Source organism: Crinia signifera, chromosome 9, assembly GCF_055691185.1.
Source record: "Crinia signifera chromosome 9, ASM5569118v1, whole genome shotgun sequence".
In the NCBI taxonomy this organism is placed as follows: Eukaryota; Metazoa; Chordata; class Amphibia; order Anura; family Myobatrachidae; genus Crinia; species Crinia signifera.
Window position 1 is genome coordinate 105,685,337 of NC_139225.1, and position 26,339 is coordinate 105,711,675.

Consider the following 26,339-nt stretch of genomic DNA (forward strand, 5'->3'; position numbering starts at 1 on the left):
CTGTTTTGTCAAACACCATCTGTTGGTGAATTAAATGTTACTGTCTTTATTCCATAGACATTTACCTCAATATATAATGATAAACTACTTGGTTCTTGGACCTATGTCCTAAATTGTAAAAGTTAGCCTCAAGGAAAAGAAATACCAATAAAATAGTTATAGGCAGTCATATATTTTGGTCAATGTATGACTTTGTAGTTCTAATATTAAAAGATCACAATGCATCAATGCATTTATAAATAAAAAATTAGAAAAATTATTGGGCCACTGAAAAAGGAATGTTTCTAAATATAACTCAAAAGAACTAAATATGGGTAAATGAGATTAACTTTCATACAGTGTGAAGGTGAGTTTGACGTACATGTATAAAATTGTACAATAAAAAAAAGTATTTTTCCCTATATGGTGAGTGGTAGACATCTCAAGATGCTAGAAAGAATTTTGGTGAATCTATAACATAACTACACTGACATCATATACACCTTTAGAAATATTAGGATGATGAACACTCACTGAAACATAAAAGTTTAAATCGTTATTTGATGCTAGTACTTCATGGCAATAAGATATTTTATCTATTTGAGAGAGGTACGCATGCCTTTACTAATGGGATACAATATTTTTAACATTTATTTATATAAACAAATGTTTCCATTCTCAAAAATGACTATAAAAGTTATTTGGTCAAAACCCAAAAGGTGTCTCCGTGGCAGGATGGAGGTCAGTATGTGTTGCTTTCCAAACAAAACAAAAAAACACAACTCTTACTCTCCTTTTATGTTGGAGATGACATTTCATCACCAAACTAATATTCAATGTGGTTGCTATTATTCTCTTTGGTAAAGAAGAGTTTTGCCTCTAGATTATATACCAGCAATGTTACTGTATATCTATTTTCTTAGTGAAATAGAGTAAACCATATTGCCATAATAGTGCAATTTTGTATAGTAAAAATAAATGATTTAGAGGCTAACAAAGGACATGCATTAGGCTGGTCACATATGATAATTTGGGTAGCTTGTATACAGGATTTGGGGAATGCTGACTTGGTGGTGGAAAATTGTGCAGCTGGCACCCACTCCCACACAAACCCACAGAACAATCTGGGACAAGTTATAGATTAGGATCTTGTAGAGCCTCTTGTGGACCCCTCCTTTTGGTGGTTTTATTCTTGTCTGATTTTACTAATGTGAGTGCGTTGTGTGAAAAAACTTTGTTTTCCATTCTCATCATAAAAAGATAGTAAGTGTTGTGTTGCTCTTTGGAAGAGTGACACATCCTGTGTTTCTATTTGCACCTATTGACTGTATTCTATAGGGGTCTGTGGTGAAAGCTCCATGTGTTCACAGGTATCACTGGTGGAGTGTTATTGCAGTTATTTTAAACCACTTTGTTGTCTTTAAAGGTTATTTGCCCAAAAAGAATATCCCCAGGAAAGAAAAATAATCACAAATACAGATACAGTTAATCATTATTTCAAGAAAATACTAAGTTTCTATTCTTCCTCTCTTAAGTTATTTTTTTTTTAAATGATTAATTACTTTCAGGTAAATTAAAAAATACTAACATATCTTTGTAAATATAATATACTGTATTGTAGGTAATGAAGTTAATTATTTTGTTATTAAACCCATAGGGAGCACCATAGTCATCATTGATAAGGATGAGAACATAGAAATATCTATTTTAAATTGAAAATTGATCAATTTTGTTTAAATTCATAACAAACTTTCCTTGCTGAACTGTTTATATCTTAAACTATATTACAATCAGAAACCTGTCTATAACATTACCTTACCATAATTATACAAGTTCCTCCCATCAGACAGGTTTTCTCTGTGATAATCTTACACGTGATATTGTTTCGGTAGACTATCTTCAATCTTAGATCAGTACATTTCAATCCTTAATGGACACAGGGGGACTCGTACCCTTTAGGTTGGTCTTCTTTTTAGGGTAGACTTAAATCGCTTGCATAGGGGCGGTCAGATCACCGTTAGATTCCCACATTGTCCACACACAATTTAAAATACATACAGCAGGGTTTTAAAACATCAGACTCTCACCGAGCAGTATTGTCCACACAAGAAATTTAGACAAAATAGGCAGATGGTGTAACACAGGCGTCCCTGCAGCCTCTCCTGGTGTAAAGTCCAAAGTTCCTTGCACTGCTCGGTGAGAGTCAGATGTTTTAAAACCCTGCTGTATGTATTTTAAATTATGTGTGAATAAAGCGGTATTACACTATACCAGCTTTTTTTATTTCATATGCTACATGTGAATGAGTGGACAACGTGAGAATCTAACGGTGATCTGACCGCCCCTATGCAAGCGATTTAAGTCTAAGCTAAAAGTAGACCAACCTAAACAATATTTTATACTGGCAGCAATGATCTCCCCAAATACCGACAAATCTTAATTAATCCTCTGATCTGTCTGAACATTTCTTAAGATTCTGAAAGTCTACTTGTCTAGTTGTCTAGGCAGCAACCATCAATGACCGTTTGTGACTAATGCCTCTATTAGGAGTGATAGTTATTCTCTCACTGTGGGAGAATGACCATCATTGATCATTCATTCACAGATCATCAATTATATCCAAGCACAAATATTTACCCATTCATACATATTTATAACAATAGCATGTGCCTCATTTTGAAAGTATTTTAGCCCCTCCATCTCCATAACAGTTTATTATCCTTACTACCTCAAAAGCTAAAATGGTGCAGGCTTGATATCACCTGAATACCACAGAAACTGCTTGGGAGTCAGATGGCTCCTTTCCACCAGCATAGTCTAATTGGAGCCCTAATAGTAGCCTAAGGACTTAGTACCCAGTGTCTCCTCAATTCCCTAGAACAGGAATGATGCAATGATTAAGCCACATTACCAGGTAGACATTAAACAGTAGACCAGGCAGCCTAATGGGGTGACCAACCTTTGGAGAATAATCTAAATAATGCCTATAAGTAAGTCACCCCTGAACAGTATATTAAGCAACTGAAGTTAGTTCCCTTTCACATCTTTTGAGCTTTTTACATAGAACTGTTCCTCATTGTCTAGTTCATTCCTATCTTTCAGTTGTTCACATTTGGAATTGCAACCTCTGAAACATACAGTTGCCAATCCCATGATCTATAGGGGCATAAAGCAGATTTAAGTTTTAGTTATAACACAAAAATGATGTTCCTAAAGTAAGTCTACTGCAGTATTGACTTTTAATAGCTGGTTTCACCTTCATATTGTGATTGTGAGGGCAAAAGGTCTGTATTTACTTCATGTATTATGCTTGTCAGTGCTAATATTTAAAATATATTGCTTTCACTGTGTTAAATGTCACATACATTTTTTGAGCACTGGAAATTGAAGTATTCATTCTCCAATCAGGCATGGAAAACCAGCATGTTGAAGTTCTGTAATACCTTAAAGGACACGCTTCCAGTCACTACAGATTGCTCCTTTTTAGGGCATCAGATATCAAGCTTGTACATCAATATATTATTTTATCACTTTGCACTGCTCTGGTGGGAATTACTAAAGCATTTTGTAACATTTTTTAAATATAGTAAACATTCAATGAAAAATATTTGTGAATTTCCTAAAATGTTATTTTAGTTTTAAAATATGTTGTATAAAGTTTATCTTTTCAGTGTCCATATACTGTAAGCAGGGCTGGTGGAGGGCGGCCCTGCCGCCGGGGGGGGAGTGATGTGTTGAGTCCGGGGGAGTGAAGCTGTGGGGGTGAGCTCACTTGCGCCCGAGTCCGGGGGAGTGAAGTGGCCACTGAGTGTGAGGGGATGGCGGGGGGAGCTTGTTGCGGCCGCCACCGCAGAGTCCGGAGAGGAGTTGGGTGATGCGGATGTGGCCGCCGAGTCCGGGGGGGAGGGAGTTTGGTGTGGGATGCGCTTACCTGGATCCAAGTGGGGGAAGCTGCTCCAAAATGCCACCCTCCAGTGGCTGGCACCCCAGGCAAATGCCTAAAGCTGCCTAGTGGTAGCGCCGGACCTGACTGTAAGGCAACGTATTATTTGTATAATAGTATTGTATTATTTTAACTTGCAGTACCTTTTTAATTTACTTGATAACCTCTGCAATGATTTATAGTTTCTTAATCTTTCGAGTAAAGATTGATGCATTTGAAGTTCTGTCTAATCAAATGAGAAATTGAGACATTCCTTTGTAAATGTCAATGATCCAAAAAAAAAATGATTTCAGCTAATTATGTGATGAAATTAGAATTACTGCGATTATTAATTTAAAAGTAGGATTTCAGTAACGAGGAGACATGTTCTGTGATACATTCTAAAGATCGTATTGGCTTTGAAATATAATATGTTTCTCCTAAAACCTTATGTTTGATTATTATTATTATTATTATTATTATTATTATTATTATTATTATTATTATATGAAAATATATGAGAAAATAAAATAAGTATACTCACACATTTAAAGTAGGGTACAGTTTCTTTGTCTACGTCTATACAGTACTTAATTTATTATCTTTCATACTCTAAAACAAATATACTGTAAAACCGTATGAAGGAAAATAAAGAAAATAAAATGACATATCCACTTTATCATACATTATTTCAGTGGCATCAGGTCCAAATTAACAATGGACCTGATGGATATCATTTCACCATGATGATGACCAGCTGTCTAGCTGGCCACAGTCAGTCGTATGTCCTAAGAATTTAAAATTATTTTAATAGTTTTATCACAAATTTTATGCAAGTTTTTCATACAGATGGAGCACCTCTCAGTCAGTGCCAGATTTCCTTAGCTGGTGTACGCCAGTGGAGAGGTGCTCCATCTGATGAGGACATGTAAGCATGTCACTTGGTGGTGGGGAGTGGAATCCCTGTCCATCTATGTTCTAAGGGACATAAGCAGGGTTAAGGGAGGGGGTGCGAAGGGGAGGCAGCAGAGGGCTCTGTCAAAACATGGTGTGCGAGTGTCTCATGCGCTTGCACCCCTTCTGGCGGTTGGCGCAGGCTGGCAGATGGTGATTCTATCGACAGAAGCATCTCCGACGGCAGCTGCTCCATCTGTATTTAAGTAATTTAGGGAGATAGAGGGGCTGTTTATGGGTGCATTATAAATCCCTACATGGATCTGGCCACTTCCACAATGCACTGGTCAGAGCTCCTTTTCAACTCCAGGCACATGTGGCCCTTAATTTGGCCCTGAATGTTATATATTTTATTAAAGCTGACCCATCTTGAGCATCTAACTAGGTGCAAACCCTTTCATGAGTCTCCAAGTTATACATGATACCTGTTTCCTGCACCAGACAGCCCTGTGGGAGTGGATAGAAGAAGGTCACATGCTGTGGGACTACTTGGTATGTTGCAATTGTACTTAGGTGTGTTTTACTCTGTCAGTACACAGTTACAAAGTAGCACATGCTTAGTGGCTATGAATTCCTTGTTAGTACTACAACTTAAAATGGCTTCCAAGGGTACAGTACATGTTACTGTTCCTTTCATTTAACCCTTAATCATTGGTTCAACAATAGGTGGTATTGTGCTAATTGTTATATTCATAGTTTTCATGTTTTTTTATTTTTTTTCCGTAGTAAAAATATATAGGTGATTCAAGATATGGGTGTCAAACTTGGCTCATGACACCTCTGCCAAGATGCTGAGGCCCTTCACAGCACTGGTACAGTAAGGCACACATTTTCACAGCAGTGTAATTGTGCATTTGGTATGCTAAGAACTAGTTCCATTGTTTGAATTGTTTGGCTGGCATTAGGGAGGCCAATACCGAGATGTGGATCAGCAAGATTGGCCTGGGATTGGCTTCTCTAGCTGGCATTCTGCTTTTTGCTACCTGTAAAGTAGGTGACATAGTCTTGATGTGCTGCATGCTCCATATCTTTGCCCTGGGTCAAGGGTGTGATGACCTTGGGGACATTGCAGGAAATGTGAAGAAGCCTGACTACTCCAAAGATGGTTGTGCATCGCAGTATGGGTGTAGTCTGTAGTTGCTGGGCGTCCTCAGTTACCACTTGTGTGATGTCACAGGCAGATTTGGACCAACTGGGAATAATATTATCTCCTGCTGATCTACTTGTTCAAGATTATGGTTGGTTTGCAAAAGTAAACTCCTTCTTTAATGGAAGAGTAAATACTGGCTGCTTTATTTTTACACTGCAATTTTTTACTTCAGTTTGAAAACACCATACCCAAATATAACTCTCTTTGCACATGTTACATCAGTCCCACCTGCAGTGCACATGGTTTTGTCCATTAAAGAATGAGTTTGCTTTTGCAAACCAACCTGAAGCTCAATGTCATAATATTGTATTACAAGGTTCCCTGTGTTTTGAATGCAGAACTGCAATTAAGGCCCTGTGTTCAGAGAGTATAAATAGCAGGAATTGTATCAATCCTCATGAGCCGACTGCAGTATGCTACAATAAATACACAGGCGTTCAAGATCTGGATAAACTATTATCATTGACTATAACATCACAACGTTATGTAAATATATAACAGAAGTTTTATTTTGACTATTTTTATGAAGACTTTTTACATCAGTATTCAAGAATAAAAATATCAAGAGTTGGTATTACAGTATTATGAAAATATCACTTCATCTTGTTTACCATTTATGAATCCTAACTTTATTCTGTTCCTCTAGAGCATTTTAGCTATGAGAATGAAATATTTACAAAAGCACAGCAATGAACAAACATCAAAACTGATATAAAAGTGATAGTTTAATAACTAACGGAAGAAAAGGACATTAAGATCCATTGTATAGGCAGATGGTTGCCATCTGGTGATAAAAGGAAATACACTATTAAATCTAGGTTACCATCTGCCTAAAAATGGGACTTGAGTGTCCTGAAATTCTACACTGTCCTCATTTACTTATTATTAAATGATTCAGATTTAAAACTCATTTGTTATGTTTATTACTTTATTGCAAAAATGTTCTCTTTCACAGCTAACAAAGTACATTGTAAACTTTAAGGACACAAAGGCCTTTAAAAAAACAAAATCAACTGTTTGATGTTTGACAGTCACAACGACTCTCTGTGACCATGTGAATTGATTTTTACCACTGTGCAGAAATGAGCAAACTGTCGGCAAATGTTTCGTTTAACCATTGAAAAGTTTTCCAAAGTATAAAAACTAATAATTATATACAGCAACAGAATCTTTATTATTCAAGCAAAGAGTCTGATTCTGGGCTGGATGCAAATCCGTATAGCAAATGGTTTTGATAATTTAGATCTATACAGTGTCTAGGGCTACAATCAAAAGGTCGACAACTAATGGTGGACAGGGTCAAAATTACTGTATAAAATGGAGAGATCCGATGTGGGGGGAAATGAAGAGTATTGTATGTAAGGTATTCTTGTTATTTTAAATATTGTTTTCTACTTCTGTAAGAAATGAAAAATGAAAATAAAGTTGAAATTTAAAAAAAAAAATGGTGGACAGGGTCAAAAGGACCACAGTCAATAGGTTGGCTGGGTCAAAAGGTAAACATTGAAAAAATAAACAAAGTTCGATATGAGTTTTCATGTTTTTTATTTCTAAGTCGACATAGGTCAGCATTGATACCGTATAAGTGTACCATGTCCCCTAACGCTTGCCATGCTTCAGGCATGGTGCTTTGCTTGGCTTGGCACAATTTTAAAATCTGATTCTGCATGCGTGGATTGTAAAGTATGAACAAGCAGTTTTTTTTGTTTTTTTTTTACAAAAAAGCATGAAATCCTCATGTCAACCTTTGCCGACCTTAAAAAATGAATGGCAACCTTTTTCATGTCGATGTTTTGGCCAGGTCGACCTTTTGACTTTCAACCTTTTGATCATGTCCACCTTTTGACCATATCCATTTTTTGACAATGTCAGCCATTTGTTTGCAAACTTTTGATTGTCTACCCAGACACTGTAGATATAAAGCCTGGATACTAAAGCAAACACCAAGGGTACATACATATCTAAAAGGTAGCAAACCAATGTATGAATGGTCAGTATCGCTGACTGTTCCAACAACTGTGGCTATCAATTTCAACAGATTCAGATGTCATTGCCAAAACACTGCAGCAGTAACAGCTCTTTCCCTGAGATGCTAGCTCCAGGCTGCATGGAAGATCAGAAGATAATATCAAGATCCGGTGCATGCCAAGTGAGCTGGCTGGGAGAAAAGAGAGCATATACACACTAAACTAATGTACTATGCACTCTAGTGGTGATCACCTGAGGGTGACGATTTCACTCACCCACTCTGGAAGACCAGATGGCAATACATCTTGTCAGTGGGGCTACCTGATTTACCTCGGTAAAGAGACAAAACAAGAAGCCTTATACTTGCATGATAAGTGAGGGTATAATACATCTGCCTCTCAGTGCTATTGACTGATCATTACTCTCTGCAATATATACTATGTGTCCCAGTCTTAGCTTTGGATTCTTGTCACTCGTTCCCACCATGCCCACCTACACATCATGCTTCTGCTGGACATTTGGCTACTTGTCGACACTGCAGTATGTATCAAACATTGATACCACTAGGAACCATGCTGCTTCCTTTACAATTATTCGCCCTGTAACAATCCTTAACAATATTTGTTTTGCTACTACCATTATTGCCTATATACTGTATGCAACACAATTTGGAACTGTTTAAGACCATACTCATTGTATGTTTCCTAATACTCAAGTTGCCAGTACACACTACATTTCTACTTATTAGCTGTGATATCAAAATCAATTTTAAAACATCCTTTAATCAGTGTATAACTATGTTATTGATTGCCTCCTTCCTCCTGCCATATCACCTCCATGTACTTGCCACTGGGACCTTATCTGTGTCATCTGGTAATGTAATAGTAGATAAAGGAGGAATACTCCCTTACCTTCTCAATCAATTAACATTTTTGTTTCCCAATTTTGAATGCAGGTTCATAAATAGGTTCAGAAAGAATGGTGTGTCCCCTAGGGTACACAGACAGGCGCTATCAAGGGTGCCTCGTTAAGAGCTGCCACTTAAAAAGGGGTTGTCAGCCCCAATAGACCAAGCAAAAAAGAAAATGAAGTGGCGCTGGTTTGATGAAAAGGGTATACAATGTTTAATAACAATTAAAATCAATAAGTACAATTGCACGATATGAAGAAATATTAAATAATAAAAATAATAAAAATAAATAATAAGTATTAAATTAAATTGAAGGAATCAGATGGATAAAAACAATATGTTGTTATAACTGGACCGGAGACTGAATTGAAGAATCAAAAAGTAGGACCAGTTTCATTGGATGAGGAGGTATGACAATAATTGAAAAAATCAAGTGGCCCACTGGGCTAATAGTTACCACATGGTGTTTCAGATGGTTTATTCCCAAATAGGATTATGGGGTGTCCTCAATTGGTTGCGGTGGTGGGGCCACAATGGGCAATGACCCGATGATGACGGGGGCTAAGGTGGTATATAGCCAGGTATTTCCCACTTCGCTGGAGGTCCCAATTTAGCGGTTGATAAATGCAGGTGTCCTCAAGGTTGGTAAACTTGAATAGCGAATGATGTAAGTGGCCAACCTCAATTCCTGCGCTGTCGGGTTGGGATATTGACCGATGATAGGTATAAGTGGTAACAGGCTGAGAAGCTGATAATGGAGATCCAGATGGGCTGGGTATGCAGAGGGTATTCACTGGGTGCAGTTGGTCTGGTCCAGAGGTACTCCTAACGCGTTTCGCTGCTTGGAAGGTGCAGCTTTTTCAATAGGTTCATGCACAGATCTGAAACATTTAAAAGGGCTTAGAGGCTAGGGACGACAGTCTAAATTTACCATTGTATAACGGTGCAGCCTCATCTAGACTACAGTGTCTTGTTTTGGGCTCCACTCTATAAAAAAAATATATCTTGGAACTGGAAAGAGTTTAGAGAAGGTCAAAAAAATTGATTAAGGGTTCAGAATCACTGTATTATGGTTTGGGGTGTAAACCCACAGCCGGGACCGCTGTTTAGAATGGCAATGGCGAAACCTACACTGACTCTATTGACCCCCAAAGGGATATGGCTGATTCCTGCAAATGCTAGGCTTTGCCTTTAATCGCCTTTAGTCGCCATGTTTGAAGGAGCGAGTTAAGCCTGCTCCAGCTCCAGGTGTTATGGAGTTACAAGGAATCAGCGATCCCCTAATGGTACAGTCAAAAGGAATTCTAATTACTGGGCCTGCATGGGGAAACAACCTGCCTAACGGCACCAGGCCATGGGCGGAGAGTGCGACCTAGTCGAAGACACCTCAGACAGGAGAACTGGGGTACCTCCAGCAATACCTAAGCAGGGAGTCTAACTAACCAATAATGTAAATAATAGCACAATAATCTGGTACCCCAAAACCAGAACCCAAATGATAAGGTGAGTCTCTCCACACTTGAGAGAACTGAACCAAAGTACCTCTGAAAACAGGGAACAAAAAAAGTATATGGCAGCTTGTCAGAACTTTATGACTAAAGAAAGAACAGAACCAGGCTCCAATGGACCACTCACATGACCAACACAGGCATGGGCAGAACAGGAGACTTCCAGCAGCTGCAGATGGGAAGAAGCAAACTGGGACAGACTGGAGCCAAAGGACTGGATACTGGAACAGAATGGAAGCAAGCTGGAACAGCAAAGGGCCAGGAAAAGCTGCACTGGGTTAGAGCAGGGAGCAACAAAACAAGAGACCAGCAGATGGCTGGTGAGCTCCTAACTGAGCAATGACAGATGACCAGCAGGAAACAGATAACTGCAGCTACCTGCAAAAGGAATAAGAAACCCTCACCTGCAGGGCAGTGCTGGGGAGAAAGGGCTCAGGTGATCAAAACACCTGTGAAAGATTCCAGCCCAGCTCCCAAGCTGGGATAACAAGGTCATTACCTCCCAGTCTTCTGCATAAATCAACTCACAGAAGAATGAGCTTCAAAGGCACAGACTCACCACCGGAGGCCACCAGAGAGTCCATTACCAGAAACAGACTGGAAAGACCACAGAACTGACATGACAGTAATGAGCCATACTAAATGGCTCATGACACACTGGGCTATAAGGAAAGGTTGGCCATGTGTATGTTAGAAAAGCAGCATGATGAGGGCATATGATTAATAGATACAAGTACATTATGGGCCAATAAAGAGAACTGTCAGGTGATATGTGTACTAAGAGGACTGTGTCCAGGATATCTGGACACCGCCAGTGAAGGAAGGGCAGTTAAGATATTGAATATATCTACCAGAAATGTTGTGATGGTGGACAATATTGATATATTTAAAAAGGAGTTAGATATACTGTATATGTGACTATGTGGGCGATTCAGACCTGATTGCTCAGGTTAGAATTCACTCCGACCCATTGGTGGGGGTTTACGCATATGTGCATGCGCAAATATGAGCTTGTGCAAACCCCAGAAGCGAATGCCTATGGCAAGATTCACACTCACCAGGGCTATAGCTTGATGGTGGGTGAGAAAAGGCTGGCAGGAGGAAGACGCAGGGGACCAACCATTTTTTTTATTGGTGTGCCCAATAAAACTGTGAGCGCAACCATGGAAATGCTGTGCAAACCCCTGCGGACTAAGGCATGCCCGTGAATCCACAAGGTAGGCAGCTGACTTCACATGATGTCAGTGCCCTCCTCCATGTTGGGCATTTCTGGCCAAGATTAAAGAAAGTATAGACTTACTTTTATCCATGATAGCTAGAAAATCTTTTGATGGTGAGCAACTGTCGAATGATTTCTCCTCCTCTTAGTGGACACATCCCCTCGCATGCCAGTACGGAGATTCAGTCGGCAGGTGGGAGTGTGTTAGCTTGTCAGCGAATTATGCAGCCTAGCGAGCAGGTCTGAATCAGGCCCTCTGTTACATCCTATAAAATGTTGCCACTCATGTCAGATTTGGTGAATTTGAGGCACATTTCTATCGTCATAACTGTTAGGATAGATTTAATTACATATAACCGCCAGCATGTGAGTGTTTGGCATTAAGAATTCTGATAAAACACACACACACACACACACATAGACACACACACACACACACACACACATAGACACACTCACACACACACACACACACACAGGGTAAACACAAGGAATAAAAAAAAATCAATACCATAGGTTTAGCAATAATATAGATTTTTAGTTTGTAATCTACTCTACAGGTAACTAGTGATATCCGGTGGTTTGTATTCAGATCAGGGAAAATGTAAAACTTTTAGTGGAGGAATCAATAATAAGACAAGCTGTCACTTTCATTAATGTTTGCTCAACTATACTTTAGAAAATCTCAATTGGCTTCAATGTAATCATACCTATTTTTAGAATTGAAATTATACATTATTATCCTTGGTGTTTATGCATGCATATTCTAAAGAAAATGATACTGTATCTGAGAGACACAATAAACAATTATTTCACACTAGCTGTTCAATACTAATCTTGACCCTTGGTGACCATCTATTGCAGGCAGTGGATCAACAACAGTAGTTAAGGTTTACATTGAGGTCATACTGAAGCAGATGGAAACTCATGACCTCAATGAGATGGATTTGAAAAAAACTATTATCTAGTGATTACTTCAGTTTCTCTGTTGTTTCCTAGTTTTCTATTTTGCACAATGTAAACGGGAGATTTTTTTCCTAATTTTCAGTGAAAAAAATATAATAATTTTGAAAACTTTTGGAAGATGGATATACCTGTAAGCAATGCATTAGCATTTCTGTAACCTTCTGGAAATCACAAATGACCAAAATCCCCTTTGATTGATTTGCTGACTATTTGCAATGTATAATTATTTGATTTTCAGTGAGATTTTTTAATAATACAGGATGAGTATCCCTCATCCGAATATTCGTTATCTGAATTATTCTGAAAACCATACATTCCAGAAAGTGAAACTTTCTGGGGACATTTGTAACAGTGCTACTGAGGACATGTTATGTTACTGGCACTATATGTGTGCATGAAAATGATTGCTTGGCATTCAAACTCAGTGCCTGAGATAAAGTAGTACACTTTTTTTTTCATGTTTTGAAACCTTTTTGAACAAATAAAATATATTTGTGTGTATATCATGTGATTGATGTATTTATACAGCATAAATGCAAGATACTTTAAAATACATTATTGAAATATTAAAATATTCCGAAATACGGAATAATCTGTTATCAAAAATTCTTCTGGTCCCGAGCACTTTGGATAAGGGATACTCAACCTGTATTGTTTGTGTGTTTTTTTTTTTTTTTTTTTATTTAAGATTGTTATTGATTGAAGTGTATAAACAATTATCTGTATGTTAAATTTGTTGTTGCAATTATTATTTCTAGACATTGCAAAAAAGTTAAAGCAATTGATTAAAAAGTACTTTTTAAAAACCGTTTGAAACCTCACAAACTGATTTTCTCACTATGGAACATTTATATTTAGAAATATCTTTGAAAATATATCCCTGATATACCATTGCACTTGCTGGCTTATTTTATTGAGCTAATAATTAACATGTTGCTTGCTCCGTGTTTCTCGTTATCCAATAACAGTATTATGTTGTCAATGCAGAATGAGATGTTCTAGATATGTATGCTCACTGTATACAGTATATATAAATATATATATATATATATATATATATATATATATATATATATATATATATATATATATACAGGTTGAGTATCCCGTATCCAAAATGCTCGGGACCAGGAGAATTTTGGATAACGGATTATTCCGTATTTCGGAATATTTTAATATTTCAATGATGTATTTTGAAGTATCTTGCATGTATGCTGTATAAACACATAAAATACACACAAATATATTTTATTACCACATAAAATACACACAAATATATTTTATTTGTTCAAAAAACAAGGTTTCAAAACATGAAACAAAATTCGTGTACTATCTCAGATATTGAATTTGAATGCCAAGCAATCATTTTCTTGCACATATATAGTGCCAGTTACATACCATGTCACCAGTAGTGCTGTTACAAATGTCTCCAGTGAGTTTTTAGCAAAAAAAAATATTTTTTTTTCACTTTCTGAAATGTATGGTTTTCGGAATAATTCGGATAACGGATACTCGGATACGGGATACTCAACCTGTGTATATATATATATATATATATATATATATATATATATATATATATAATAAAATATGCAGTAGAATACTTTATTTAAGCTATAAATAATTCATAATATATAATATCTACTAGCCAGTATTCTTAATACACCTGATATATTTTTATTTTGCTGCATACTCTATGTAAACCAAGTAACAGCTACATTTATTTATGATGAAATAATGGGCAAGACTTTATCAACCATGAAAATATTAAATCAATAATTCTAAATCATAATAAAGTCTTTGTCTAATCTAATTCCTTCATGTATTCAAAACACATAACCTGTTAAGAGTGATCATGCTGAGCATATATTGCCAGGCTGGGAAGTACCTTTATTTCTGTCATTATATTTGGCCTTCTGAAGGTTATTCTATGCTAGAGGTCAAAAAGATCTACAACACAATTACAATTCATGAAACTAATCCAAATTATTATTTTTTTGTGGAAATGCTAAGCACTGCAGAGATAAATGGCAGTACATTTGCATCAATATTTAGTTAAAGAGAACAGAAATGTTTTAAATTTGGGTAATTTATTCCATTACTTTTGTCTATATTTACTTCAAAATGTAATCAGGTTTAATATGGCTTTCCCCAGCCATTTATTATTAATTCTATTTCAAAACTTGATAAAACTACAAGGACATACAAATCATTGAGTACAAAATGACACCACAAATTTTAGACATTTGCGTATTCATTGTTAAACACGTTTATATACTGTTTATTATTAATATTGTTACTTATTTGCAAACGTATTGCAAACAATAAAAGTAAGTAGAACAGATAATATAATTGGTCTTAATAGTCTAGTACAATTTGGATTAATAACAGTTAAAAACTGATAGGTTGCTTTTGGTTACAGCTTGTTTGTTCTTTTTATCTTATGTCCAAAAATAAGCCTTATTGTAGCCAAAAAAAAAAAAAGAACAAGGCATTATCAAAACAAAAAGTCTTGAATTTGTAGTAGTGTCTATGTTACAATCTATGGGTAGACTAAACTAGAATAAAGGCAAGAGATGTAATTATCTGCCAATTAGGAAATGCAATCGTAGGATTAAATGTAAATTAGAGGATAGAGGAATACTTCTAGAAAAAGGAACTTGGCAATAGTTAAGTGGAAAATTGATGCTAGTGAACTTAACACTGAAACCACCAAAGTTGCTGTCCAGCATTTCAGGAAATTTTTCAGGAAACATTTTAGATCACTTAGATACTTAGATAAGATCTGTTAGATGATGATTGGGCTATAAGATATGTTCCTTGATTATCCAATAATTGAAATTGAATTACTTAATAACATTTCCTGATATCGCAATTTAATAAAAGATATCTGTTGGAGCGAAAACAGGAAGTGGAAATAAACTTGTGGCCATGATTGGAGCACTCGATTCAAATATAAACAGAGGGGTTTAAAAATCAGCAAATGCATACATGAAAATCCCCCATAAGGGAATCTGAAACATGTTGCTAATGGGGACCATGTGGGTTTTGGATGCCTGTAACTACTTGAGTACTTTCAAGCTGGGACATAGGATGCAACAAGGACTCTCATTAATGCTTATGTCTGACTCTGCTCAGACCATCTTGCCATAGGCATTGTAAACCACTAGAATGAATAATAAGACATATATCATAGTGTAATTTGCTTTCTAAATGAGATACATCCACCTCAGGTGAAAGTCCCCACATTTGAAAAAAATATCCCAATCCATATAATACTGCGATCGCACACCTTTAGGCACCCACAGATAATGAGGTTACCTTTTATTTTACCTAACTATAGAGGTTATACCTGTATAATTCCATTCCTCCCAGATCGTCCAATACAGTTTTTAGAACTGGCCTGGCTGAAAATGGGGTGTAGTCAGAGGAGTTATGGGAACATGTTTTAAAGTTTGAATAATTCTTATACAGTATTATTTTATGTATAATTTGTTCTTTCATGCCATCTATTTTTCAGAGTGCTGCACTGAAGAACTAATAAAGAATACTGTGGAAATTACTGTAAGCTGTGCCGATTCTGTGCTTTGTGTAGTTTGAATTACAAACCTCTCAATTGTCTTGATTTTAGTGGAACAGTCCTGCTAGTTAGACAATGTCCTGCTGCACCATCTATGGGTCAAACTATCCCCTTGATGGGGGAGCCAGGTGTGAAAGACAGAGCAGCCATTAATTACTGAATAAATGCTGTACGCATGCTAATGGCATCTATCAGTGCAGGAGCTCCCCAGCTGCCCAGGAAGTGCTGGGAATGCCCTCAAAATGACAAAAAAAAACAGATGGCATGGTGCTAAGCCATGCCCATAACTCCTGTGACTCCACCCCCTTTTCAACCAGGCCAGTTCTAAAAACTGTAATGGAAGGACTGGAAGGAATGGAATTATACAGGTATAACATCTTTAGTTAGGTAAAATAAAAGGTAACCTTTTTATCTAAAGGGGTGCTTAAAGGTGTGTGATCACAGTATTCTATGGATTGTGATTTTTTTTTCAAGAGTGGGGAATTTCACCTGAGGTGTATGTATCTCATTTAGAAAAAAAAATGCCCTATGATATATGTCTTATTACTATTTGAAATTGCAGTATATTGTTTGAAATTGCAGTATATTACGCATCTGTGCTGTATGTTGATTCCTGTGTTTTCCTGAATTTTTTTTTTATTCAGTAGTTTTTATTGATTTTTCAACAGAATTCGATACCCAAACAGATAGACAAACCAATATACATATGGTATACAGCAAGTAAGTGGCATAGTACATCACAAAGAATGATAAACAACATACATTGGTTACAGGATATACAAAGCACTTCCTGCGTATGGGACTGTATCAGGAATATCCGAAGGTGCCATTCGGGTAAGTTTCTAGTATAATGAAACAGAAGTACAGTATATGGTAGAGATGTATTAAAGTATAATGCACAAAGTCGCCCATCGCAAATTGTGGAGAAAATATCTGCATACCAACTTGGAGGAAAATAAAAAAAAGAATATATTGGCATTGAAGTGTCAAACATGCAATAAAAAAAACATAATAATAAATAAATAAATAAATAATATAGAAAACCCAAAACAAACCTACCACATAACCCCCCACCCTGTACAACCCACCCCCAACTTAGGCATACTTGGATCCCATAACCTAAACCTACTCCTAACTCACTATCTATTGCAGACTATAGAAAGGAAGTAGATTAGAGGCCTTTAGCTAAAACAAAGTGAAAGTTACAATTAATAAGATATGGACGTTTTTACGTTAGCTAAACTAGCTAAAAATAATATACAGTAACCTACCCTTCTCAACCTACCCACCCACTATGTAATTCTGTCTTAACCATACCTCCTCCCCCAACTGAAGGATAAATGCTGTATGTACCTAACAGGACAGTGAACTTGTGGTAACGTAGTATCTCAAAAACAACCTTCCCTCCCCTTAAAAAAAGGAACAGATAAAAATGGTGTCACTATACCAGCAGACATGTAGAATAAATAAACAGCAGCAGATGGACTGAAAGGTAAGAGACAAATATAAAATCAGAGCAACAAGCACAGGAGCTATAAATATTTAAAGGTGTAGAGGTAAATAGATGTGTGATATTAAAGTCACACACAAATTCTCCTCTAAAAGAGAGCGCCACAAAGCTGAGTATAATTAATCAATTTGTTTTATTAACATGTTATTACTATATCTTTATAAATAAAAAACATATAACATTCTATGACATTTTATAAAAATGAGATAAAAACAACAATAATAATAATAAATTCTGCTGGAAATTATACTCCTGTGTTGGTTTTTTCTTTCCTTTCAAAACGAAAAGGATGTAATATTAATAGAATAAATTTGTTCCTCTTTAATAAGGAGAATTAAAGTCCCGTGCTGTAAGTTTTTACAGTGATATGCGGTGCTTCATTTATCGGGTGGATAATTCTTATTGTGTATCCACTGAAATTTTGTTGTGATCCCTTTTGTAATTATAGGCACATATATATCCACTTTTGTTTATTAATGGCTTGTAAAGATATTTGTTGTGGGCAACTGCCCTTTCCGTGCAGGATAGCCGGAGTAGCCAAGAATGGTTATGCCGGACGGCTCAAGCTCACCTGTGCGGCAGCGCCGCTTGATGTTGTGCTGCTCGCTCCCTGTCTGCCTACATCACCGAGCAGCACAACATCAAGCGGCGCTGCCGCACAGGTGAGCTTGAGCCGTCCGGCATAACCATTCTTGGCTATTACGGCTATCCTGCACGGAAAGGGCAGTTGCCCACAACAAATATCTTTACAAGCCATTAATAAACAAAAGTGGATATATATGTGCCTATAATTACAAAAGGGATCACAACAAAATTTCAGTGGATACACAATAAGAATTATCCACCCGATAAATAAAGCACCGCATATCACTGTAAAAACTTACAGCACGGGACTTTAATTCTCCTTATTAAAGAGGAACAAATTTATTCTATTAATATTACATCCTTTTCGTTTTGAAAGGAAAGAAAAAACCAACACATGAGTATAATTTCCAGCAGAATTTATTATTATTATTGTTGTTTTTATCTAATTTTTATAAAATGTCATAGAATGTTATATGTTTTTTATTTATAAAGATATAGTAATAACATGTTAATAAAACAAATTGATTAATTATACTCAGCTTTGTGGAGAATTTGAATTTTAGAGGAGAATTTGTGTGTGACTTTAATATCACACATCTATTTACCTCTACACCTTTCGATTGTCTTAGCAAATATCCAGTTTGCTATTGGGAGCTGCCATAGAAAATTGTGTAACTTAAGGTCTCCAGCCCATATTACTTTCGAATAATTTACACCTACTAGAGGTATATAATATTGTAATTTTTTGTGCGCCTGATTTTTTATATATATTTTTTCTGCTATAAATATTTAGTCTGGCCAGGACCTCTTCTCATGCGGTGCCATATAAGTAGCAATTCGTCCATCATACATCGTAGATCTCACACAAAGCATCCTGCGGTACTGGGATAAACGTTCCAAGGCTATCCCATCCAGCCAAGGATATGGAAACACATAGAAGAAGTATGCAGAGAGGGAGTTTTTTATCAACAACACAGCCGCTGGAACCATAGGACAGATCTTTGTAGAGTCTCCAATATCAGGAGTTAAAACCGTAGTAGAGGCAGCGGATCCGATACGATTTCCCGGCGGTCGGGATCCCGGCGGTTGGAATCCCGACACTGGAATCCCGACCGCCGAAATCCCGACAAGGGGGGGACATGGATCGCCCCCCCTTGCGGGCTCGCTGCGCTCGCCACGCAGCGGGCCCGGTGCCTCGCTACGCTCAGCACGCTATTTTATTCTCCCTCTATGGGTGTCGTGGACACCCACGGAGGGAGAAAGTTTCGGGATTTCGGCGGTCGGGATTCCAGTGTCGGGATTCCGACCGCCGGGATCCCGACCGCCGGGAAATCAACTGCATCCCGAGGCAGCTGGTGGCGGCTCTATTTGGCAGGATAGAACCAGAAAGGGCATAGATGCAGGGGACACATCAGTCACAGGTGCAGGATTTGTGTTTCCCTGCATTATTAGCAAAAACAATGTGTAACAGGGTCAGGGGAACAGGTACCATCACCTGGGGTGCAGCAGCTGAGAGATCAAAAACTAAACACAGGATAATCTCCTAACTCACTAGAAACAATAGCAGAAGCACAACAGTTAGGGTTTGTAGTTTCTAAAGGTAGCAGGTTGTCTCCCACATAGAGAACTGCATAGTGTCTCCTTTCCTCAGGCAGGCTCAGGCGTCCTGTATGGCAGCCTCTTCACAAACCCCACAGCAGGAGTCACTGATTAGCCTTCAGCCCATCAGCTATCAGCCCAAAGACCAGAATTTGGCCTAAAGGATGGTGAACACTCCCTCTCTTTAACCATCCAACCCCATGAGCCTTTACTAGTTATTATAAAGTGCCCAGCAACTCACAACAGAACCAACAAATCTCCCATTTTTATTTTTGTTAAAACACATATGTAAGAAAACTTTGGGAAATATGTCACCTCCCCTCACTATACCAGTGACCCTGTCACAAATGAAAAACTGCTGAACTTTCATAGTATTAGGAATTTTCAAATGCAATGAGCAGGCATTTGAGATTATCTACATTTTAACACGAGACCTGCAATTTCAGATTTTGTAGTGGCAAGGAAATCTCTACCTTAAACTTACAAAACAAACAATAAGAAGGATTGAATTATTCCGATTTTGCAGCTTATTTTACTGTCCATATTGTAGGGTTTAATAAAAAAAACCACACTGTTCCCCTAATATTGTCACTGCAGCCCTTCGCGTGTCACTGTCTCATTAATTGTAATGAGCCCCCAGTAGTGCAATTATTGCATAATGCCCCCAGTAGTGGCACTTTTAAACCTAAGGACCCCAGTAGTGTAATTTACAATAATGTTGCCAGTTGGGACACTTATATTCATAATACCTCCAGTAGTGCTACTTACAAACATAATGCCCCCAATAGTGCAGCTTATACACATAATGCACCCAGTAGTACTCACCCCTTTTAAATATGGCACTGACTTGTGAGCCAATTGGAGCTTGCATATTGGCAGCCAAATTTAAATTGCAGCTGCCGGTATGTGAGCTCTGATTGTTTGGCAGCCAGAAACATTTCAAATGTAAAATGTACCTGGAGCTGGTCCTGCATGCGAGCGTCCCCAAACCACTGCAGGGAATGCGGGGGTTATTTCTACTGTTGTGCGTAAAGAAAGAGTCTCATATAACTAAAGAACCAAGGGATGGCCACCCTCTGGCCTACACAATAAATGCTTGTGTGTATAGTACTGTGCTCACGCACAATACTGCAAACACATTCTCCAACACAAATGTTCTACATAACCTCTGCAAAATAGCTCAATTGGCCATTTTTTTACATTTACATCTGACAGTAGCATTATTGACCTCATAACAATACACCATGGGGTATACCTGGGAGTCTTTGGTAGAGATATAGTCCTTCTTTATGCATATACTGTATGTATATATTATTTTGGCTATTGGGAATTGTAATATTTTTTCTATGGAAAACTGCCATATTTATACTACACATTGAGGAAGAGAGTTGTGAAATCATATCAATACTATAAAATGTGATTGGGGTATGATCCGGTGTGTATGAACTGTGAATTAAAGATTTCTTATGACCAAATCATGGCAGGACATGATCATGTTAATTCTAGAATAAGAATAGTGGATGTGGAAGAAAAATGTGGTCTCTGGTCGGGGTTTTTTGCTCCTCCAAGCATTATGAAGGTAATACAATCTGTTGATATATGAGATATCTTTAGTATTCCAGACATCAGATGAATCAGGGGAACGAATGACATGGCAATATCGATCCAAATCTTTGTTCAGGTAAGAATTACAATCACTTGCTGTTATAAGTTTTCTTTACCTAAATTATGAAAGCTTTTGGGCCAAAGTAGAGGGAAACTGCTGTTTTATTGAATGGAGAGAACCTGCATTCTCCAATTTGTTAGACATACATTTTGTTGTAAGTAATTTTGGGAACATTTGTATTTTTATCTTTATTTATTATTAAAGTATGTGTTGATGTGAAGTTGCAATCAAGCCCATTTTTGGGACAGATCTTGTGAATTTTGCACTAGCTGTGTTACTCCGTAAATGCTTAGTGTAAGACACATCCTACACACATTTTGCAACTGAATGAGCGTTATTGTGAAGTAATCGAGCTCTGTCTGTGTAGTGGATGAATTTCAGGCTATTGCTTGATATCTGTTTCTGCAGTGTATTTGCATTACAGTAGCTTTCCTTACTATTTTGTGATACACTATCATGAGAAGAGGAACTATGTGGAAGCATAAAATATAATATGTAAACAATTGTCATTGAGAGATTTGACTAGCAGTAGTGGTTCACCATTAATATATCACAATGTCTTGAACTTTGAACATCATTTCTCTTTTCTGAAACTAGACATGTCACATAAATGATGCATTATAACAGTTCAATAATACTGAAAAAGAGAGCTCTGGGGGAAAGTAAAGTCATTATTTGGTAGGAAAGCTATTTAATGGGAGTTCTATGGAATTTTAAACTTGAAAACAGATTTACTAGCAACACAGTATGTTAGAAACGTGGATGAATTCTATAATAACAGTATGTACAGTATTCCCTTAATATATACTTTAGATTAGACATTCTTTCCTTAGGTAGAAATATGACAAATCATTGTCTGGAACAAAGAGTATTTGGCCTAGAGCACCTAACTATCATGATCCCTACACTCAACCATTACTCCCTTGACTAATATTTGACCCACTGAAATAATCCTCACCCACTGGCACTGCCTAATACCCCATTCACAAAAATACTTGCTCAAATGATATTGCCCTATTCCACTCTTAATCATTTTGCTACTTATTCCAATTTCTACCATTTGTATTAACATGGGTTTGGAACAGAGGGGTAGCCTGCTCTATAGCACCCGCCCCCCATCCTTCCCTAAATAAAAAGCAAGATAAATAAAGTTGTTAGAAAAATATATCTCTATATTATAGACAGCCATCAGTGCTCCTCCAGGCAGGGAGTGGCAGATTTGCATTGTCATTAGGTCACATACATAATGTTGTGTTGAACAAACACCAGCAGCAGCAAATGGGGGTTCTGGATCAGATGTTGTACCATCCTGGTGATAATTATTTGGTGACCACCCCAGTGTGTGTTAATGGGCCTCTGGTGGCCATTTTAGCAGCCCCTCCAGTAATTCGTGCATGCCAGAATCCTGCACAAGACGTATTTTTTTGGGAGACATCCATTTTCTTGTTAAGTGGACTCTGTGGCACTCACTAGAGGTCAGTGTCCTATTTAGCTGCCTTAAGCAACCTTTTAATAGCTGCAGCCCTGCATGTGATCAGCACACATAACATTCACCATACTAGAGTTCTAAACTGTCTGACTCATGTCAGTCATTTGTTATTTCTTCAAAATGATATTGTTCTGTCTCTCTGGACATCTGTGAGCTGTTACATTACTGACTTGTATTAATTGCTGATATAAGTTTTGTTGCTTTATTTATTAGTTATTGATATATAAATTATTGATATGGTAAGAACACAAGGGGGTGAGATTTAATAGGATGAGAGATTCAGAAAGTGAGAGATTTGGTAAGAAATCTCCAGTGTTTTTAAAGCGGCAACCAATTACACTGCAAATCCAGTTTGATTTGGAAGTGTAAATGATTGCCGCTTTAAAAAAATTGGAGATATCTCACGTGCAGGGAGATTCTCTAAGAATCTATGACCCCCTTCGCTGCCCATCGCAATTATAATTATAGCATATGTTCTAACACTGGGGTAGCCAACCCTTGTCCTCGAGAGCTACCAACAGTGCATGTTTTGCAGGTCTCCTCACAGAATCACAAGTGAGCTAATTAGCTCCATCTGTGTATCTTTTAAAATGTCTTGTGGGGTTGGGTTGGATTGGCACAGGTAAAGCTAGAAATGAATGGTCGGTATGAATCTATAGTAACCAACATGCATACCGTGGCTCCGTTATAGGATTTTATGGCTGTGGTCTGCGGTTGGTGGTGCTCCCTAAAAAAAGAGTTCAATGTTAGAACTGAAAAAAATGGAGTCTGGAGGTGACTCGAAAGGGAACCCGACAAGGCTTTTTGGGGCACACTTGTAAATAATTAACAAAATATATAATGCAAAATGTAATAATGTCTACATATTAAAACGTAACTTTTAATGATACAATATTTAAGATAAAGGTATGGTCCCTCCACTTCGAGGGAAAAATCAAAAGAAACCCAAACTGATAATGGGTTTATGAATACGTACAGCGAAAATTATTTTCTATTATACATCAACTGTTCCTCTTGCAGTACAAAATATTGACATTGGAAAATTGTTAATCATGGAGGAAAGTGACAGTAGTGATGGCGCAGGACACACCTCCCTAGGTGTTCTGAGGATGTAAAAAATTGAAGGAATGAAAGGAAACCTGGGGGACAGCAAATATATGATTAGAGAATGGGGTAGAAGGGATAGCAATTGGGCTTAACTCTCACCGCGCTTTCACCTCTACTGATATGATAGATTACAGCACCGACTATTCCCTGTTAGTTCCCCAGACAGGTACTGGGCCGGCCCAACACTGTTTAGCTTCTGGGTTCGGATGGTACCAGGCGCTTTCAGTGGGGTATGGCTGTAAAATTAAATAATTAAGAGAGTAGCGCTGGTGGGAGTAAGCATAGGAGTGAAAAAAAGAGAGAGAGAGAGGGGGATGAATGTACCCTCGGTCCAATGAAAGATAGTGTTCTAGGTGTCAGGGATTGAAAGGTCTGATCACCTGGTTCACCCCGGGGTTTGTTTACACACTGTTTATTGAACAGAACAATATCGGTTCGATCCACGAATGGGTTCCTGCAGAGGAGGTTCTGTTTGGGGGTAGTATTCACCCTGAGACAGTCTCCACACCCTGTGATAGTCTCTTAAATATGCAATAATGACCACCAAGTTCACCGAAAAATACTGTTGTGGGGTTAACTGGCAGACAGTACAGTAATATCACAGGATGGACTGGTTTAGGTTTAAGATATAGTAGCAAGCGATATAGAGTCACATTTAATCATAAGTAGAGAAAATGACAGTTAAACATCCTGTTGAACACCTGAATTAGCAGTCAACAGAGTTAGGTCATGCAGATTGATGCTAATCTGGAACCGCATATACATATACACCGCTTAAGCCACCAGATTCACAAAAAAATACTGTTGAGGGGTTAAATTGCATATAATACGGTGATGTCACAGGATGGAAATGGTTAGGTTTAAGATACAGCAGCAGGCGATACAGAGTCACATATGTTTCATAATCATAGGTATAGAGAGTGACAATTAAACATGCTGTTGAACACCAAAAATTAGCAATCACCAATGTTAGATCAGATAAGTGGCCCGTGCCTAGTATATAAGCCAAAATTGGATGTCAGGGCAACAGATCAGCTGCTGTCTATGCAGATTGCGGCTCTGCTGGAACAGAATACACATATACACCGTTTAAACACGCATCAATTACTCTGCACAGAGACGGCGTGTAAATTAATGGTATTGGAGGCTCATAGGTATTAATCAGTAAACACGATGTAGATGCAATATGTTATCAGTGCTGAGACTGGTAACTGCTGTGTGACGGGGGGAATGACCGCTCGTAAGGTGGCCGGGTGTCTGGAATGGAGGCGCATAGACAGGTGATCACCCTGGGGTGGGGGATGGCAGGGAATGTCCCCCTTTGCTGGGGGGGCTTAGGCAGGCTCGAGCCTGCTTTACCCTCCTGCTGTTAAAGCGCAGCGGGTGCCGGAGCGGCGTGTCCTTCCTGCTATAGGAGCGCAGCGGGTGCCGGAGCGGTGTGTCCAGGATAGGACGGTGGAGAGGGAGTCCTCGGGGAGGTGTGTCCTGCGCGTCAGACACGTGTTTCGCTTGACGCTTGGTCACTGACGCGTGGAGGGGAAGGGGGAAGCCCGTCTAATGACGGAACTTGCGGCCAATCATTGGGCGCCGCCGTGGATTGACATATTGCATGGCCAATTAGAAGTGTCAAGTGATGAGGTATGCAGTTAAACTGCGTTTCTTTTCTTATTTTTTTGTGAATCTGGTGGCTTAAGCGGTGTATATGTATATGCGGTTCCAGATTAGCATCAATCTGCATGACCTAACTCTGTTGACTGCTAATTCAGGTGTTCAACAGGATGTTTAACTGTCATTTTCTCTACTTATGATTAAATGTGACTCTATATCGCTTGCTACTATATCTTAAACCTAAACCAGTCCATCCTGTGATATTACTGTACTGTCTGCCAGTTAACCCCACAACAGTATTTTTCGGTGAACTTGGTGGTCATTATTGCATATTTAAGAGACTATCACAGGGTGTGGAGACTGTCTCAGGGTGAATACTACCCCCAAACAGAACCTCCTCTGCAGGAACCCATTCGTGGATCGAACCGATATTGTTCTGTTCAATAAACAGTGTGTAAACAAACCCCGGGGTGAACCAGGTGATCAGACCTTTCAATCCCTGACACCTAGAACACTATCTTTCATTGGACCGAGGGTACATTCATCCCCCTCTCTCTCTCTCTCTCTTTTTTTCACTCCTATGCTTACTCCCACCAGCGCTACTCTCTTAATTATTTAA

At 38.1% G+C, this 26,339-nt stretch overlaps 1 pseudogene; it reads right to left on the bottom strand.

The window, feature by feature from the left end:
* Positions 1 to 24,237: 24,237 nt before the first annotated feature.
* LOC146039837 (5S ribosomal RNA) lies at positions 24,238 to 24,356 on the bottom strand (annotated as a pseudogene).
* Positions 24,357 to 26,339: the final 1,983 nt, after the last annotated feature.